Source organism: Mustela nivalis (assembly GCF_964662115.1).
Source record: "Mustela nivalis genome assembly, chromosome: 16".
In the NCBI taxonomy this organism is placed as follows: domain Eukaryota; kingdom Metazoa; phylum Chordata; class Mammalia; order Carnivora; family Mustelidae; genus Mustela; species Mustela nivalis.
In genome coordinates, this window is record NC_139035.1 from 57,981,695 (window position 1) to 57,998,551 (window position 16,857).

Consider the following 16,857-nt stretch of genomic DNA (forward strand, 5'->3'; position numbering starts at 1 on the left):
CTCTCGAAGCCTGATCTTATGGAGACCAGTCGTGGGACGATTGATTACATCAGTGGCAACTGGCCATAGGATTCAATCTCTGTCCCTGCTCGCTCCTCTCCCGGGAGGTCTGGAGGAGGCAGAAAGTTCCAAACCTCTAATCACAGGGCTGATTCTTCTGGCCACCTGGAGGCTTGCCTCATTAGCATAACAAAAGACACCTTGCCTGCTCTCAGGACTTAGAAATTCCAAAAGGGTTTTAGGAGCTTGTACAGGAACAGGGACCAAGACCAACTGTATTTTCTTTTTTCTTTTCTCTGCTTTTCTTTTTTTCTTTTATTTTTTTTTTTTAAAGTTTTTTTTTTTTTTTTAATTTATTTATCAGAGAGAGAGAGGGGGAGAGAGTGAGCACAGGCAGACAGAATGGCAGGCAGAGGCAGAGAGAGAAGCAGGCTCCCCGCTGAGCAAGGAGCCCGATGTGGGACTTGATCCCAGGACGCTGGGATCATGACCCGAGCCGAAGGCAGCTGCTTAACCAACTGAGCCACCCAGGCGTCCCTCTTTTTTTCTTTTAAAGATTGCATTTTTTTGAGACAGAGCACAAGCTGGGGGGAAGAGGCAAAGGGAGAGAGAAGCAGGTTCCCCGCTGAGCAGGGAGCCTGATGTGAGGCTCAATCCCAGGACCCTGAGATCATGACCAGAGCCAAGGGCAGCCGCTTAATTGACTGAACCACCCAGGCATCCCACCAACTATATATTATTATAAATCACAATAGCACAGCAGGTCAGGAGAAGCAGAGTGGTTCTAGGGAGCCTCGGATTATACTCCTTGGCGGTGGCGGGTTCATGTGTGTCCACCTGCTGTTGGGTGTAGAGCAAAGCGGGAAATGGGGAACCTTCGTGTCTTCAGCCAGTTTAATCGCGCCTGCTGTCCTCTGCTCCACACCTGCACATTGTGAGAGAACCCCGGACTGGCGTCTGTGACCAAGAATTAAGACCTGAGCTCAGGCCTTTTGCACCTTCCCATAGTCCTTGGGGCATGGCGGCGCCCTGGGCAGGCAGTGGTCACGGGGCTGGGAAACCTGCCCTGCAGGTTCAGATTCAGGGAGCTGCTGCTGTGGGCTTTGCCCCCACAATGTCTCCCCACCCCGTGCCCCCGTAAACTGAATTTAACTTTGTGATGCCATCATCCCCAAACTTTTGAAAACTTTGTAGATCTCTCTGTAAATGTATTTTAGAGTACAATTTATATACAGAGTTAAAGGGGGAGAAATGCCCAGAGCATCCTTGTAAAGCCTGTATTTGAGAGTCTGTGGTTTGGCCAAAAACCTGAGAAAAAAAAGAATCTCATACTCCCTTGACCATTCATGGGGCAATGTGGGAAAAAATAATACGAGGGATCTTTTTTTTTTTTTTTTTTTTTTTTTAAGAGGCAAGGCTTTGGAGCCAAACCCCTCCACCGAACTTCACAGGGAAAGGGAAAGGAGGTGTCCAGATTGAGGCTCCAGGCCAGAGCCCGGTGGGTGTGAAAGCCACAGAGGGGCGGGCCTGGAAGGGGAAGGGCAGGGCCGAACAAAGGTTTGGCTGCTATGGCCAGGCCTAATCTCCCCCGCGGGGGTGCGGCGTGTACCTTCCAGCCTTGGACGCAAGTTGGGATCAGAATTCAACACCTCGGGGACTGGCTCTGCAGTTTGTTTTTGTTTTACAGGTGTTTTCTCAGGTGATTCGCTTGCATAACCTGTAGACCAGGCTCTAGACAAGTGTGTCTGGTTCGGAGGTGATACAGAAATGAGGACAAAAGTACTGAGCCGGCGAAGAGCGAACCCTTCCTTTGCCTTGCTCTTTAATTCCAGAGCATACCCTTCCCCCAGACCCACTTTCTTCGTTCCAAGTGGGGGGAGTGGGGGGGGTGAATGGGGCACCTCGGAGGCTCCATGATGGTGAAGCGTCTGCCTTCCGCTCAGATCGTGGTCCTGGGGTCCTGAGGTCCTCTGATCTGCCGCTCCCTGCTCAGCAGGGAGTCTGCTTTTACCCCTCCCTCTGCTGTTTCCCCTGCTTGGGCTCTCTGGCTCTGTGTGTGTGTGTATATATATATATATGTATTAAATAAATAAATAAAATCTTTTTTAAAAATTCAACATAGGGGTAAATAATCATGTCTGTTTCCCTTCCTAGGAGAGACGTTTAGAATCGCTGCAGAAGTAGAACGTGGTGACGACACCTTTTTGGTGCGTTTGCGCGGGACTTATCTGCTGGAAAGAAACGCTTGACGTGTTTATCTTCTTTCATCGTGGCAAGACCCCGAGCTAGCTGTTATTCGGAAGCCCCCTCTCGGAGCCCGGGAGCAGGGGCTTTCTGTGATGGAGGACGGTCTGTGTATTTTGCGATCTGTAGCGTCGGGGAGAGAAAGGCGTTGACGTTATTTAGATTTTCCTTCATTGCCTTTACTTTTCGAGGCAAAACCAAGATTGGATGCGCCTCTTGGTGCTGTCATTTCCGTAAGTCAGTGGGCCGTGCTCGAGGTCCCGCAGGCCCGGGATCCGTCTGCTCCCTGAGATTCCCCTTGCTTCCCCCGCACCGCTGCCCCCCCCACCACCCCACCCGACTCCGGCGCCCCCAGGGTCTCGAGGGGCATCACAGGCAGTGTCTTGGCTGTGACGTGCTGTGCTGACCAGCTTCACCACCTCCTTAGATTTGGTTCTGTGGCCAGGAAAGTCTGAGACCCGGGCTCCGGCCGCCGCCCCCCAACTCACGGTTCCTCTCAGGCTCTGCTCCCTGCCCCCCCACCCCGGGATTACCTGGGGGGTGATCTGTTAACCTCCCCCCAAGGGAGACGGCGCTTCCGGCCTAATCACATCCAATTTGCATTCCAGGGCCCAGTGCTGGGATCCAGCCTAGGGAGCTAGCGACCCTGCCACGAAGGCTCCCGCGCCCACAGCCCCTCCGACCATGAATCCTGAGGTGCTGAGACAGCTGGTGAGAGATAGTTGCTTCCCTGCCTCCTTACACCACATCCACCTGCTCTGAGGGACAGGCCTGAGCAAGGCAGAAAGGGCCCCGGCGACCCGAGAGCCAAGACCAGCCAACTCGGGTAAGCGGCCCACCTCGAAATAGCCATGGGCCCCAACCGACCAGTTCCAGCAGGCCGGGTCCCGAGACTGCCAGAACAGGGCAATGGCCCCACGTCCGCACCCTTCTTCCCTCTACCAACACCCGGGACCCTCGCCAGCCGCTTAGCGGACAGTCGGACAGTCGCTCCTTCGCTCTTCTGCCCGAGGAGCCCCTGTGCTGGACTCGGTAAACTTCTCTTTTATTCTTCGTTGGGGAAGTAACTTCCACCTGTGCCATCAGCCCCCACCCAATTGGGGTGCCGCACATTTGGTGGCCCCCATCCGACCGCTGCACCCCACACAGAGGGTGGTCGTGTGGTTTTGGAATATAAGAGAGGTTCGGTGGGGTGGAGTCCGGAGCCGGCAACCAAGAAGGAATTCTTGAGATGTCTTTGGTGCGGAATGGTGGTTTACTAAAGCACGGGGACAGGCCCGGTGGGGGGAGAGAGCTGCTGCCCCCTGCTCGGGAGGGGTGGCTGGTTAAACACTGTGGGGTTGGGAGAGGTGAGGAAAAAGGGAGTTTTCAAAGGGATTTTCATATGTTAAGAAGACTCTTAAGATGCCGGAGGCCTTGCCACTGTCTAGCTTGTTTTCCCCTCTAGCAAGGCATTAAAAGTAAGAGGGTTGGGAGATTTCTGGAAGTATGTCACTCCTTCCCGCCCCCCCTCCCCGAGAGTGTGGGGTCAGGGTCAGGGGCAGGGTTTCTGCTAGTGCTTGGTCCTCAGCCAGGCTTCTGCTCCGTCTTGAGCAGGTCAAGGGGGCTGGGGAAGGGATTTGTGCCCCCCCCCAGGTTGGGGGGGTTTGAATTTACTGTATTTTGCCCCCCCCCCATCCTTGGTGTGATTTCTGCAGCGACAGTTACTATTCCCACCCCCTGAGTACTGTGTCCCCCTGGGGCCAGACCTCCTGTTTCCCCACAGCGCCCAGAGGCCACGTGCCCAAGCCCCCAGGCTAGCAGGAACCCCCCCCCCCCTGCACCCCAGGAACACCCCAGGCATCGCTCCACCTGGCTTCCCAGTCCTCCAGCCACGGGACCCTGGACGCGTTCCATGACCCCTTTGAATTTCAGGGCTCGGTTTCTTTTGTAAAGTCGAGGAAGCAGTGTCTGCTGGGCAGATCAGACGTGGAGTCATTCGGCACGGAGGGAGGGGCTAGTGCTGGTTCTCCCGGCGGACTGGCTCTGCGGCGGTGCAGCTCCTTGTCTCGGACACACGCCAGGAGGGAAAGAAAACCCAGGGAGCCAGAGTGGGGATGAGAGAGGAACTTGGGCTGCCTCCATTCTGATCTCCGCTGGTTTAGTGGGGTCTTGTTTCCAGCTTGTCCCTGGGCTCAGGTGGAAGACTCTAGGGGCAAAGCATCCACAGATGGGACCCAAAACTCTGTCCTCCCGCAGCCAGGAGCGCCCTGAGCCCGCAAGCCCCCGCCTGCCCATGGCTGACTCCCTCCCGGACGGTGATGGATTGAACCTTCCTTGCTCCCTGCACATCTGCACTGCATTTGCCCCACCTTTGCCGTATTTACAGCTACAACTATTTTTCTTTTAAAGATTTTATTTATTTATTTGACAAAGAGAGAGACAGCGAAAGAGGAAATACAAGCAGGGGGAGTGGGAGAGGGAGCTGAGCAGGGAACCCGATGAGGGGCTCGATCCTGGGACCCTGGGATCATGACCCGAGCCAAAGGCAGACGCTTAACGACTGAGCCACCCAGGCGCCCCACACCTACAACTATTTTCGGTATTTTGGAGGCCGACTTTGAAATGCCAGGCCACTGTCCTCGCGGCGGTGGCCTCACAGAAATAAATTCCTTTCTTGTGTCACCACCTCTGGATTTTGTCAGCAGCGAGTGGCCAGACCTGGCCTGTTTGGATGCTCACCTGCCCCATCCCGGTGCGGCTGGACCCCAGCCTGCTGCAGGAGAGAGGCCTGGAGGGCGAGGGAGGGACCTGGGGGCAAGGAGACACACCGTCCGCTCCCCCTCCATTGTTCATGTTTTTCTCTCTTCCCCCTAAACTTATCCTTTATCTACACAGGGGATGGTTTCCAGGTTCCTGTTGGGGGCAGAGCCCCACCTTTCCGTTCGCTTAAAACAAACCCACCTAGAGCTGCCCCAGAGCTGATGTGGGGGAGGGGGGCTGGAGGTTCCAGGAAAAGGTTTATTTGTAGCTTTCTATCTTTTCCAGCCGCTCCAGATGAGGAAGGACTCTGCACTTTCACCCGACCTGGGTTAGGTTTGCTGCTGGCCTTGTTTCCCAACCCCGAGACTGGTCCTGTTTGTGACATGAGGGTGCAGAAGTCCTTTACCCCCTTTGGGCACCGTGTTCAAAGGACAAACAGGCTGTCTACGGATCACCGGGAAAGCTCGGGGCTCTCAGAGGATCAGGGGGCAAGAGGTCATGGTCATGGCTCATGGCAGACACCCAAGGGTCCTACAAACTCAGTAATCACAACTACGAGGACCCGGAGAAGAAATACGCACTTTCATTAATCACCCAAAGGAGCCTCCTCATATGGGTCACTCATGTGTTCAGGAAAGAAGCCTTGTGTACCTGCCGTGTGCCCGCACCAGACTGGATGGTCGGGCGGCTCTGTGGGGAGGCGACAGGATGGGGGGGGGGGGCTGTGTCTCCCGCTGTGACATGGCTCCGGGTCGCAGGGTCACATGTGGGAGGTTCGGAGGGCCTAGAGAGCAAGATGGAGTCACTCACGTCAAGCAATGACACAAGGAGTAAAGGGCACTGTAGCTATGAGACATCGCCGAGAGCAGCACCAGCCGACGACGTCCCAGAACCGGCGCAGAGCAGGAGCGGAGGGCGTCTGCGGGGCCCGAGCCTGGTTCCGTCCCTCCAAACAGGGAGGACTCTTGCAGCAAACCGTCCGCCTCTTCAGACAGGAGCCCTCTGTCCGACCACTTCGAAAAGGCTGCTGCCGCCGAGGGCTCTGCCGGACGGGACGGAACAGAGGCCTTGTCCCAGTGGTGACCACAGACGGCTGGCGGCCGGGGTTCGTGCACTTCCCATAAGGGCAGTGCTAGCTTGCTGGGTGACTTCCTGTCTGTTCTGCTTGGTGTGCCGTCTCCGAAGCCAAGCTAATCGTGGGGTGAAACATCATGGAGTTTGGAATCCCGAACCCGCTTTGGAATTCTGTTAACCTCGCTTTGTGACCGAATACAGCGGACGTTGTGGAAAGCCCCAGCTCAGGTGTGGCCTTCAGAGCTCGCTCCCCACAGAGGCGCCGTGGGCTCAACCCCGGGAGGAGACGAGACTGGGCAGAGGACGCCCAGCCGTGGCCTCAGGCCACCCCCAGGAACCCTGAAGTCAGCAGGGCCTTGCAGGCTTGTCCTGACTCGCTCCAGGATGGCCCAGTCCTTGTCCCCATGCTGATCTGTCTGTGGCTATTGGCTGCCCTCTGGGCAGAGTGGCTCGCTCTCCAGAGCTGGGGCCGTCTCAAAAAATGCTTTTTGCTGCAAAGCTGTCTGCAGATATTCCCAGGAGCAGGGGTGAGTCGTTTCTGGAAGGCCAATCTGGGGAGCACCTGTGGGTGTCCACTGCTCTGGCTCTGAAATCTGATTCCCCGTGTGACCTTGGGCAAGAGGCTCAACCTCTCTGAATCACCGTTCGTCCATCTGATGAGAGCGTAGAATAACTGTCCACTCTGTAGTGTTACCAGGAGGATTTTCATTCTCGAGGTAGTGAAAGCCATAGAAAGAGCTCAGTGAGTTTTTGTTTCTGGAAATAAGAAAGTCAGGTCTGGCCTTGAGGGGACGTTTATGCAATCATATAGGTCCAGACAGTTAGGATCCAGTGTGAGGGGAGCATGTGTGAGGAGATCCGGAGCCCCTCAGGAGTGGCCCCGACCCTATCTTGGGGACGCTGCCCACACGGCAAGGGACATCAAAGCTGGGACCTGCGTGATGAGCCGCAGGAGCTGTCCAGGCAGCGGGGCAGAAGCGTGGGGAGAGGAAAGGAGGTTTCAGGCAACGGGACTAACATGTGCGAAGGTCCAAAGGAGGGAGCAAAGTGAGCGATGGTATCTGGAGCGGGATGTCCAGGGAGTGGTGGGGACAATGCAGCAGCCTCAGCCCGAGTCATAAACACTGACCTTGGCAAAGGCAGAACTTTTCCAGAGGAGGTGCCTTACGTAGGCATGGCCCACCCTGTTCTCCTGGTTGGCTGGGGCTGGAGCCAGGCAGCAGGGGTGCCCTGGGCCTTAGAGGTCATGGGTGCTGGACAGAATAGTGCCTTGACCTCCAACGCCAGGAGGCCCTGGGCCCTGAGGTCTTCCTGCACACGTGGGCAGGGGATGACCTGCCTGGTTGGGAACAGGGGACCCTCCTCTGCTAACCCTGAGCTTGGGAGGGAGAAGGGACCTAGGTCTTCCTTGGCACTTGCTCTCAGCGCAGAAGTCATTGGAGCACTAACCAGGGAGTCAGGAAAGCAGTGGGCTGTGTGGCTTTGAACCAGTCCCTCTGCTTCTCTGGACCCGGGTAGGGTTGAAGCAGATGGTGCCGTCTTAGGATCCCGCGGCTCTGGTTCCCCGAGTCTGAGGGATTTTCTCGTAGCTTCCCTCTGACAAAATCCTGTCTCTTTGTCCTTTGATCTTGCTTATCTTTACTTTCTTCAAGGAGACCATTTCCTATTTTTCCTCCCTCTTGACCTCTTAAGGAGCTCTCAAGGCCGCTCTCACAGACTGGCAGGCCTGATGCCTCCTCTCCGCAGCCCCCTGAGAAGGAAACAGAAACAATAGGAATCACTTCCCCAGCAGCCCCGCTCGCTGTCCGGAGGAGGCATCGAGTTGTTTTCTGGCCGCTGCTGTTTTCCCCGATCCCACCACACCCTCGGGCCTGCCCTCCCTCGTGACCAGGGCTCTCCACGGGAGGCCCCCAGAGGCCAAGCCCTGCCCTTTGCTCCAGCCCTGGCCGCCTTTGCCCCAGCCCTTGAGTCAGCTGCCTCCCAACCTTGTACTTGGACCTCTGCTTCTCTCAGAAGACTCACCTTTGAGGCCGCCTCCTCCATGCAACCTTCCCTGATCTCAGCTGCTGGAACGAATCGGTTCTCCTGGACATGCAGCCTCCCGCCTGTCCTGAGTCTTGGCCTCCATTTTAATCTGCTCTGGATCACTGGGAACTGCTCCTTGTCCTGAATGCGTAGACAGTGTGTGCGGGGACAAGGGGATGGGAGGCTGACCAGGCAGCTCAACGGTCTGGCTGTGGGCCTCCCCTAGGTCTGATCTCGAAGTGAGTGGAGTTTGGCCCTGTGCTGCCTGGCCCGATGCGGAGCGGCCGGATGGCCAGGGGGAGTTGTGGGTACAGTGGGGTGGAATGAGTTCGGGGAGCTGGCTGGAGGCATGGACGCGGGGGCAGGCCATGATGCCGGCCTTGGGGTTCACGGGGGTGATGCGGCTGTCCTTCAGAGTGAGGTGAGGCCCCGCTGCGGGCTTTGAGCAGACAAGGGCAAGACCTGACTTCTGTGTTAATAGGGCCCTACGGGGAGGAACTGTCACGAGCCCATCCCGCGGAAGAGAAGGCTGAGGCAGAGAAGGTGAGGAGCCTGTCCTCATTCATACCACCTGAGGATGTGACTGTCCGTCCTCGCATCCCGCTCCCGCCATCCCACTGTGCAGTTACGTGTCCAGCTCGCTTGTGTGGGGCAACACTCCCCCCAACCCCGGAACGCAGGCTCCACCGCAGCAGGGACGGTCAAGTTCACTGCTGCATCCTCAGTGCCCCGTATGACACCTGTGACCCAGCAGCAGTTCCGTGAACCTTTACAAAGACAGACATCCCAGAGGGAGGCAGCGGGCGTGCTGGGTGGTGGTTTCTGGAAGGCTCAGCATGTGAGGTTTCCTGGGAAATTCCTCGGACACCAAGCCGACCTGAGGTCACATACGTGGGTTTCTGCTGGGGGCTTCTCCTGACCCCACCATGGCACGTGTCTTGGAGAGTCAGAGAAGGATGCTTGGCCGTGTGGTGTCCTTCACTTATCAACGTCTCCCTTCTTTCCCACGCTCAGCCTCTCACAGCTGTCCAGCGGGTGTTCCCCGAGCACCGCGCTGTGCCCAACACCAGGCCGGGATGGCACGCTAGCGACCGACCGTGCGGCGCCTGTCCTCGTGGACCTTGGCAGTGAGGGTGAGGGAAGGGGAAACTTTCGATGGGTTCTTTGCACAGGGGGAGGGAGTGGTGTTGGGGTCTGTTCCACGGTGAAGAGTCTCCCTGAGCTGCAGTGGGGGCAGGGTGGGCCTGGAGTGGGGAGCGGGAGGCAGAGCCTGTCTCCGGGGCCAGGAGAGGGAGAGGGCTCCCGGCTGAGAAAGCGGAAGGACTGGACCTGCCAACGTGGGTGTAGGGGTGAGGGAAAGAGAGGAATCAAAGAATTCACTCTGATTCTGGCCTGAGCAACAGGGAAGGCTTTGGGGGGTGGAGTGCGCGGTGCGAGGGGAAAAGCATAAGAATGCCAAAAGTCTTTGGAGTTCAAGGCCAAGACCCTGTTTATTTGTTTAATTGTTACAATGCCTCTTTGCTGAGCCAGAAAATACAATGTACAAGGCCAGGCCCCAGGGTTTTCTGCGGGAGCTCGGGCATTTCCTGCAATGTTGTTGTCATTTCTACACTGGAACCCAGAGAGTCATGTGAGCAGACCTTCCCCTGACCTTGGCCTCCTGGGGTGGGCAGGAACTCACTGTACACAGTCTCCCTGCTGGTGTCTCCTGGCACTGGGGTCTGCTGAAGGGCATGTCCCAGGCCCTCCAGGTGGGTGGGCCGGGCGTGCCTCACATGTGTGCATGTGAAGTAGGGCTGTGCAGAGAAAAGTTATGTGCATGTCAATAAAATGCATGCCCAGCTAGGTATTTCTTTTTTTTTTAATTAGTTTTTAGAATTTTTATTTGTTTATTACACAGAGAGAGACAGAGAGAGACAGAGAGAGAGCATGAGCAGGGGGAGGGGCAGAGGGAGAAGCAGACTCCCCACTGAGCAGGGAGCCCGATGTGGGGCTCGGTCCCAGGACCCTGGAATCATGACCTGAGCCAAAGGCAGGTGCTTAATGACTGAGCCACCCATGTGCCCCTCTGCTAGAGGTGTTTAACATCAGGTGGGATTTAGTCCTCATAACAGCCCAATGACATCGGTATTAACCCCACTATTTAAACAGGAAAATGGAGCCAGAGAGGCCTCACAGAGTGCATAAAGCCTTAGGGGATACTGCTCAGGTCAGGTCGGTTCCAAGTCCTGCCTCCTTGGTCATGCTTTTCTTTCCAGGGGAAACTGAAACACTTTTTCTGTTCTTCCCCAACTCCGCATATCATATTCTGATTATCCAAGTGGACTTTATAGTGTCTTCCCCTTGGAGGGTCTGAGTCCCCCGTTTTTTCCCAAACTCAAGACAGAAGCTTCTAGCGTGACAATGGGCCTTTTTACCTGAGCAAGGAGCTAACATCCCCTGCTGGGTCTGGATTAGCACGCTGGGGAGGCTGGAACTCATTTATGTCTGTGTTAGATCCTGAGCAAGCCACTGCCTTAAAAGAGTGTGACTCTTTCAAGGGGGTGTTTGATTGGTTTGGCTCTTAGGGACCATGGCTCTGAAGTTCACGCCAAGTGTTGGGACCGATCCGGCTCCTAGTCCCCATAATAATCTCCCTGCTGCATTGTATCCTCTCAAAAGCTTTCAGAGCCTGTTCGAAGCCACTTAGTACCAAGCAGATGATCTCCCTAGACCAGAATGTCAGAGGAGACAGAAAGGGAACCTTACTGACGTAAGGCTTGTGAGCCTGAAGTTGTGGCCTATGGATATCCCAGAGTCAACAAAAAACATACCTCCCCTCCCCCGTGAGTATCACGCAGAGGACCCACGAAAGCTGTGAGAACTACAGTGTCTCCGAGAGGGGCTGCAGGGGCTTCAATTTGGATCACATCTCTCGGTCAAGGTGAGAATCTGATCAAAGGGGGAAATCGTTAAATAGAATACCAAGGGTCCCAAAGGGCGTCATTGGGCCAAGTCACCAAACCAGGATTTACTACCCTGTCTAATTGCAGTTTCAACTTTCCCTAGAAATTTAAGTCTTTTTTTTTTTTTTAAAGATTTTATTTATTTATTTGACAGACAGAGATCACAAGTAGGCAGAGAGAGAGAGAGAGAGAGAGGAGGAGAGAGGAGGAAGCAGGCTCCCCACGGAGCAGAGAGCCCCAGGACCCTGGGATCATGACCTGAGCTGAAGGCAGAGGCTTTAACCCACAGAGCCACCCAGGTGCCCCCAGAAATTTAAGTCTTAACACTCGGGCATTTTCTGATCAGAATCTGTCACATGGGTCTTCTCCATCCCCCAACGGAAGGTGAAGTCGTGTCAGCATGGTAAGACCCCCTTGCACTTTCCCCATGGGAAGGTGGTCTTGATCTTGCCTGGGGTAGACCTTTGTTAAAATAACTCCTTGCCCCACGCTCTGAGATTTCTATAAAAACCTTCCATTTTGGATGTGGTGCCTATATACAATGGAATACTTCTCAGCCATCAAAAAGAATGAAGTCTTGTCATTTGCAATGACGTGGATGGAACTAGAGGGTATTATGCGAAGCGAAATAAGTCAGTCAGAGGAAGACAAATACCATATGATCTCAGTCATATGGGGAATTTAGGAAATAAAACAGATGAATGTATGGGAAAGGGAAAAAGAGAGGAGAAAGGGAGAGACAAACCATAAGAGACTTCAAAATTTTTTAAAAGATTTGTTTATTTATTTTAGAGAGAGGAGAGAGAGCCAAGGGAGGAGCAGAGGGAGAGGGAGAATCTCAAGTGACTTCCTGGGGAGTGCAGAGCCCGGTGTGGGGCTTGATCCCAGATCCTGACATCCTGACCTAAGCTGAAACCAAAGGTTGGATGCTCACCCGGGTGCCCCAGAGACTCTTAACTGCAGGGAACAAATGGAGGGTTGGTGGGGGTTGGGCTAGATGGGTGATGGGCAGGAGGAGGGCACTTGAAGGGATGAGCGCTGGGTGTTGTATGTAAGTGACGAATCACTCAATTCTGCTCCTAAGACCAATAGTGCACATATGTACACTGACTAGAATTTAAATAAAAATTTGGAGGGAAAAACCCCCGAACAAAAACCTTCCATTTTGTACACCTCCTCAGAGCTCCCCCATCTCCCAGCTTGCTAGCTGGGATGCTGCCCAATTCATGACTTGCTTAATAGAGCCAATTTGATGTTACAGTTTACTCAGTTGAGGGGCACCTGGGTGGCTCAGTCGGTTGAGTGTCTGCCTTCAGCTCAGGTCATGATCTCGGGGTCTTGGAATCGAGTCCTGCATCAGGCTCCTTGCTGAATGGGGAGCCTGCTTCTCCCTCTGCTTGCCTCTCCCCCTGCTTGTGTTCTCTGTTTCTATTTCTCTGAGAAATAAATAAAATCTTTTAAAAAAATAATAAAATAAAAATAAAATTTACTTGGCTGAATTTTGGTTTTTTACAAAGGACAGTAGAGGAATTTCTATGTGTTTTACTTTAACTCTTAGAATCTTGGTTGTAAATTAAGGTTTCTAAAATCTACTACGGGTTTCATGAGAACACAAAGAGATAATGGTCAGAACAGCATCTCACTTGTGGAAGTCACTTAATGTTTGCTCCAATACATTTTAACATTTCTGCTCTGTGGTCTAATCATAGAGTATGTGCATACGTTTGATGATTGATGAAAATATTCTTGTTAACCTTAATCCTTTAGTAACTAATGTTGGAAAATGGATAAAGTGGAAGAGAAAAGGGGAGGGGTAGATTTCGACACATCTCCTTGGCATCCTTACGGGTTTTTATAATTTTCTCATTTAAAAAAAATAGTATTTATTTATTTGACACAGAGAGAGAGCCAGAGCGTGCACGTTTGGACAAGATTGGGGGGTGGGGGAGGCGCCTGGGTGACCCAGTGTTTAAGCCTCTGCCTTTGGCTCAGGGTCCTGGGATCGAGCCCCCAGTCGGGCTCGCTGCACAGCGGGGGGCCTGCTTCCTCCTCTCTCCCTCTGCCTGCCTCTCTGCCTACTTGTGATCCCTCTCTGTCAAATAAATAAATAAAATCTTAAAAAAAAAAAAAAAAGATTGGGGGGAAGGATGTGGGGAGATGGCAGAGGGAGAGGGAGCAGCAGACTCCCTGCAGGGAGCCCAACACCAGGCTCGCTCCTCTCTCCCAGGTCCCTGGGATCATGACCTGAGCCAAAGGCAGATGCTTAGCCAACTGAGCCACCCAGGCGCCCCTAGAATTTTCTCATGAATGGTCCTAATAATGCAGGGTTGTTGAGCCCAAAGGTCAAGAAAGGATTCTTGAAATGTTTTATGGTACAAAAAAGTGTTTTTATTGTAGCTGGACCCTTGGGCAGAAAAGGGAAATCTCTAAAAGGATTTCTGTATGTCAGAGAAGATTACAGCATCCTGGAGGTCTGGCTATTGTCAAGCTAAGGTTGTTTTTTAGTTTCTAGCAAAGCATTAACATTAAGGCAGCCGGAGGAGGAACGTCACACTACACGTCTCCGGTATTTATCCACAGGCTGCACCTTGTAAGGGAATTTAATTTTATCTACATTTCTCTTGCCTCTGTTCTCCTTATCACTAGTAATTAGCTAGCGAAGTCCCTGTCTCCTAGGAGGACACTTGAAATCCACAAGGCTTTCCCCACAGAATATTAAAATCCTGAGGTACATACATCACTGTACATGTGAATGGGGAAAGAGAGTCCTTTTCTCATTGTTCTTAAACATTAAAGCAAATTGCAAGACCTTTGAGCTGGAAGGACATACCCAGAAGCTGTGTATTTAGAATAGGAGAAGCCGGACGTGAGACAGTGTTGGTCATCGGGATGACTTTTAATTAGGGGAACTAACTGGACAGAAGATAGCCTTTCAGGCCTTAAAAAATCATTATGCATCCACCAAAGGAAGGAAACAAGATCTACATGTGGCATAGGTTAAAACAACAACAACAACAACAACAACAACAACAAAACACACTCTCTCTTCCTCTAACCCGGTATCTCTCACTGGCTATCTAACAGATCACCCCAAATCTGATCAGGCATTTCCTGCTTACACAGCTCTTGAAGGCTATCCTGGCCCCATGGTGAGCTCCCCATTCACAAGTATGCTTTTGGGGGGCCTTTCTCAGCAAGGAAGGAATCTTTCTCTTGACTCGAGGTGAAAGTTGTGTCTCCTCTCTTTGAATCTCCATTATCACTAGACGACTCCAACTTCCCACAGGGCCTCATTCACTTTCCCCCTTCTATTGACTGACTTGTAGATTTTTGTATACTGTACCAACAACGCCCCCAGAGGCCCAAGCTGCAGTCACTCACGCCAGCCCACGTCACCAAACGGAATCTCCGCACCTCACCTAACTGCCCTTTCAACGTCTTCCAGAAATGGAGTCTGAGTCAGGAATTCTCGGCTTAGCCCCCATCTGCAACCTGTCACGCGGGTTCTCTCCATCCCCACCCCCACCCCAGGAAGGTAAAGTAATCACCCAAAAGCCCCAGCTCTTACCCTGAGGGGAAGTGACTTTGCCTGAAACCATCCTTTCTTTTGCTAATTGTTCTACCCCGGTTCTGTGTATAAAGTCCTTCTGGTTTTTGTTTTTTTTTTCTTTTTAAGATTTTATTTATTTATTTATTTATTTGATAGAGAGACACCGTGAGAGAGGGAACACAAACAGGGGGAATGGGAAAGGGAGAAGCAGGCTTCCTGCTGAGCAAGGTCATGATCCCCAGAGCCTGGGATCATGACCTGAGCTGAAGGGCACACGCTTAAGGACTGAGCCACGCGGGTACCCCAAGGGCTTCCCTTTTGCACAGCTGCTGGATTGAGATGCTACCCCATTCATGGATCGCCTGATAAAGCCAATTACATCTTCAAATTTATTAGGTTAAGTTTTGGGTTTTAACTCTGTGTACGTTCAGTGAACCGGACTATAAATTTCTAGGGGGGAGGAAGGCCTCCAGGTTTCTTGTGTCAACCTAGGGACTGTGCACGTAATAAATGCTTGGTCTGAATTCATACATATGAGGACTACGGTTTGTGTGGGGGCAACAGCACTAGAAGAACTGAGTGTAGGGAAGACAGTTGGGGGTAGGTGGGGCCCGGCGTTACTAAGTCTGCTTGGTCCCCATTCTGGTGATTGAAGGACCGACAGAGAAAGGAAAACGTTTTTCACACCATCAAAGGCTCCAGTGGTTTATCCAAAGCAAGAGGGTCATGATCCCAGGGTCCTGGGATAGAGTCCCACATTGGGCTCCCTGCTCAACAGGGACCCTGCTTCTCCCTCTGCCTGCCACTCCTGGCTTCTGCTCTGTCTTTCTCTCAAATAAGTAGATAAACAACCAAACAAAGCAGGAGAGTTTATTTCGTTTTCCATTTGTCCTGAAAAGCTTCAGATAGTAGCTGTTGTGCAGTTTGGTTTCGGTGTTCTCCACCCAAAAGCATTCCTTCCCCAAAGCCGCTTTGTTAGACGTTTTCATCTGAAGTCAGCCAGGATTCCTTCTGGTTATGTCAACAGCTCTGTGAGCACGTGATCCAGATGAATTGGCTTCCTGTTGTGTTTCACAGGAGGATCCAAGAGGGCCCTGGTATTCCTGCTCTGTGTGTGTGAAGTTTTGAGTCCAGTGTTCCTCCGTGGGTCCGTGAAGACAGCTCTGGCTGGGTTTCAACAGGCTGTGCTGGTGTGAGTTCTCTGCTATGTTGATGGGATTTCTAGAGCAGGATGGGGTGAACCCAGTTTTTAAAATAAATTAGCTGATGCTGTCAGTGTTGTGTTTCATTATCTACTTTGATAGGAACATGAAATAAGGAAAGTTCTGGAGAAAGATCCCCCCACATTTCCTCATTCTCTCTGAGCAAGCTGTCCCCAGGTTCCTTGGACTGGACTAGCCTCAACCTTGGCCCACAGAGACTTGAATAAGCACCAGCTTGGTTTGTAGCAACTCAAAGCTACATCTCTAGGATGACCCTTGCTCGCTTTAAAGTGCCTGCCTGAGGAAACTCAAGGCTGCCAAAAGAATTTGCTGTTTGTTCCAGCCAACACCCAAAGACAAGGCCCCTGGCACGCCGCCATATTTGTGGGCCCACGGGAGCCGAATCTGATACGCTCCAGGTAGTGAACTCAGTGGGTTTCCTAAGGATAAAGCCCCTTTCCCACTCTGTTGTGATTTTTCACTTCCCTGACCAGCACTCTAGCTTCTCCCCTTAAAATGCCCACTCACGTCTGTTCAAATTGAAGTTATAGTCAGTTATGCTGGACTCTTTCCTTATTGCAATAGTCGTTACTGATTAAAATCTGTCCTTAGCAGTATCCTTCAGTGTCTGATTTTATCCAACATCTTTAACAACGTAAGTTCAGCTAAGGCCATCCGAAGAATCCCTTGGTTGCTTGAGTAAAGAACGGAAGGGAGCCAACGGGTAGAAACCTCCAGTTTGAAGGTAAATATGGTGTGGGATGTGTACAGTGTGGCGACTTTAGTTAATAATGTGTATTGTGTATTTGAAAGTTGCTCAGAGTAGATCCTAAAGGTGTTCATCACAAGAGAGAAAAATATGTAACTTTGTGAGGTGATTTTTAAAAAAAAGATTTTATTTATTTATTTGACAGACAGAGATCACAAGTAGACAGAGAGGCAGGCGGGGGGGGGGTGGGCTTGGGGAAGCAGATTCCTTGCTGAGCAGAGAGCCTGATGCGGAGCCAATCCCAGGACCCTGAGGCCATGTCTTGAGCGGATGGCAGAGGCTTAACCCACTGAGCTACCCAGGTGC

General features: G+C 52.5%; 1 long non-coding RNA gene across 1 annotated transcript; it reads left to right on the top strand.

Annotated features, from left to right (window-relative positions):
* Positions 1-2,161: 2,161 nt before the first annotated feature.
* LOC309849947 lies at positions 2,162-16,527 on the top strand. Its single transcript, XR_014304003.1, has 7 exons — positions 2,162-3,070; positions 5,272-6,587; positions 8,567-9,218; positions 10,747-11,008; positions 14,476-14,565; positions 15,658-15,772; positions 16,398-16,527. It is a non-coding gene; the product is annotated as an uncharacterized lncRNA (long non-coding RNA).
* Positions 16,528-16,857: the final 330 nt, after the last annotated feature.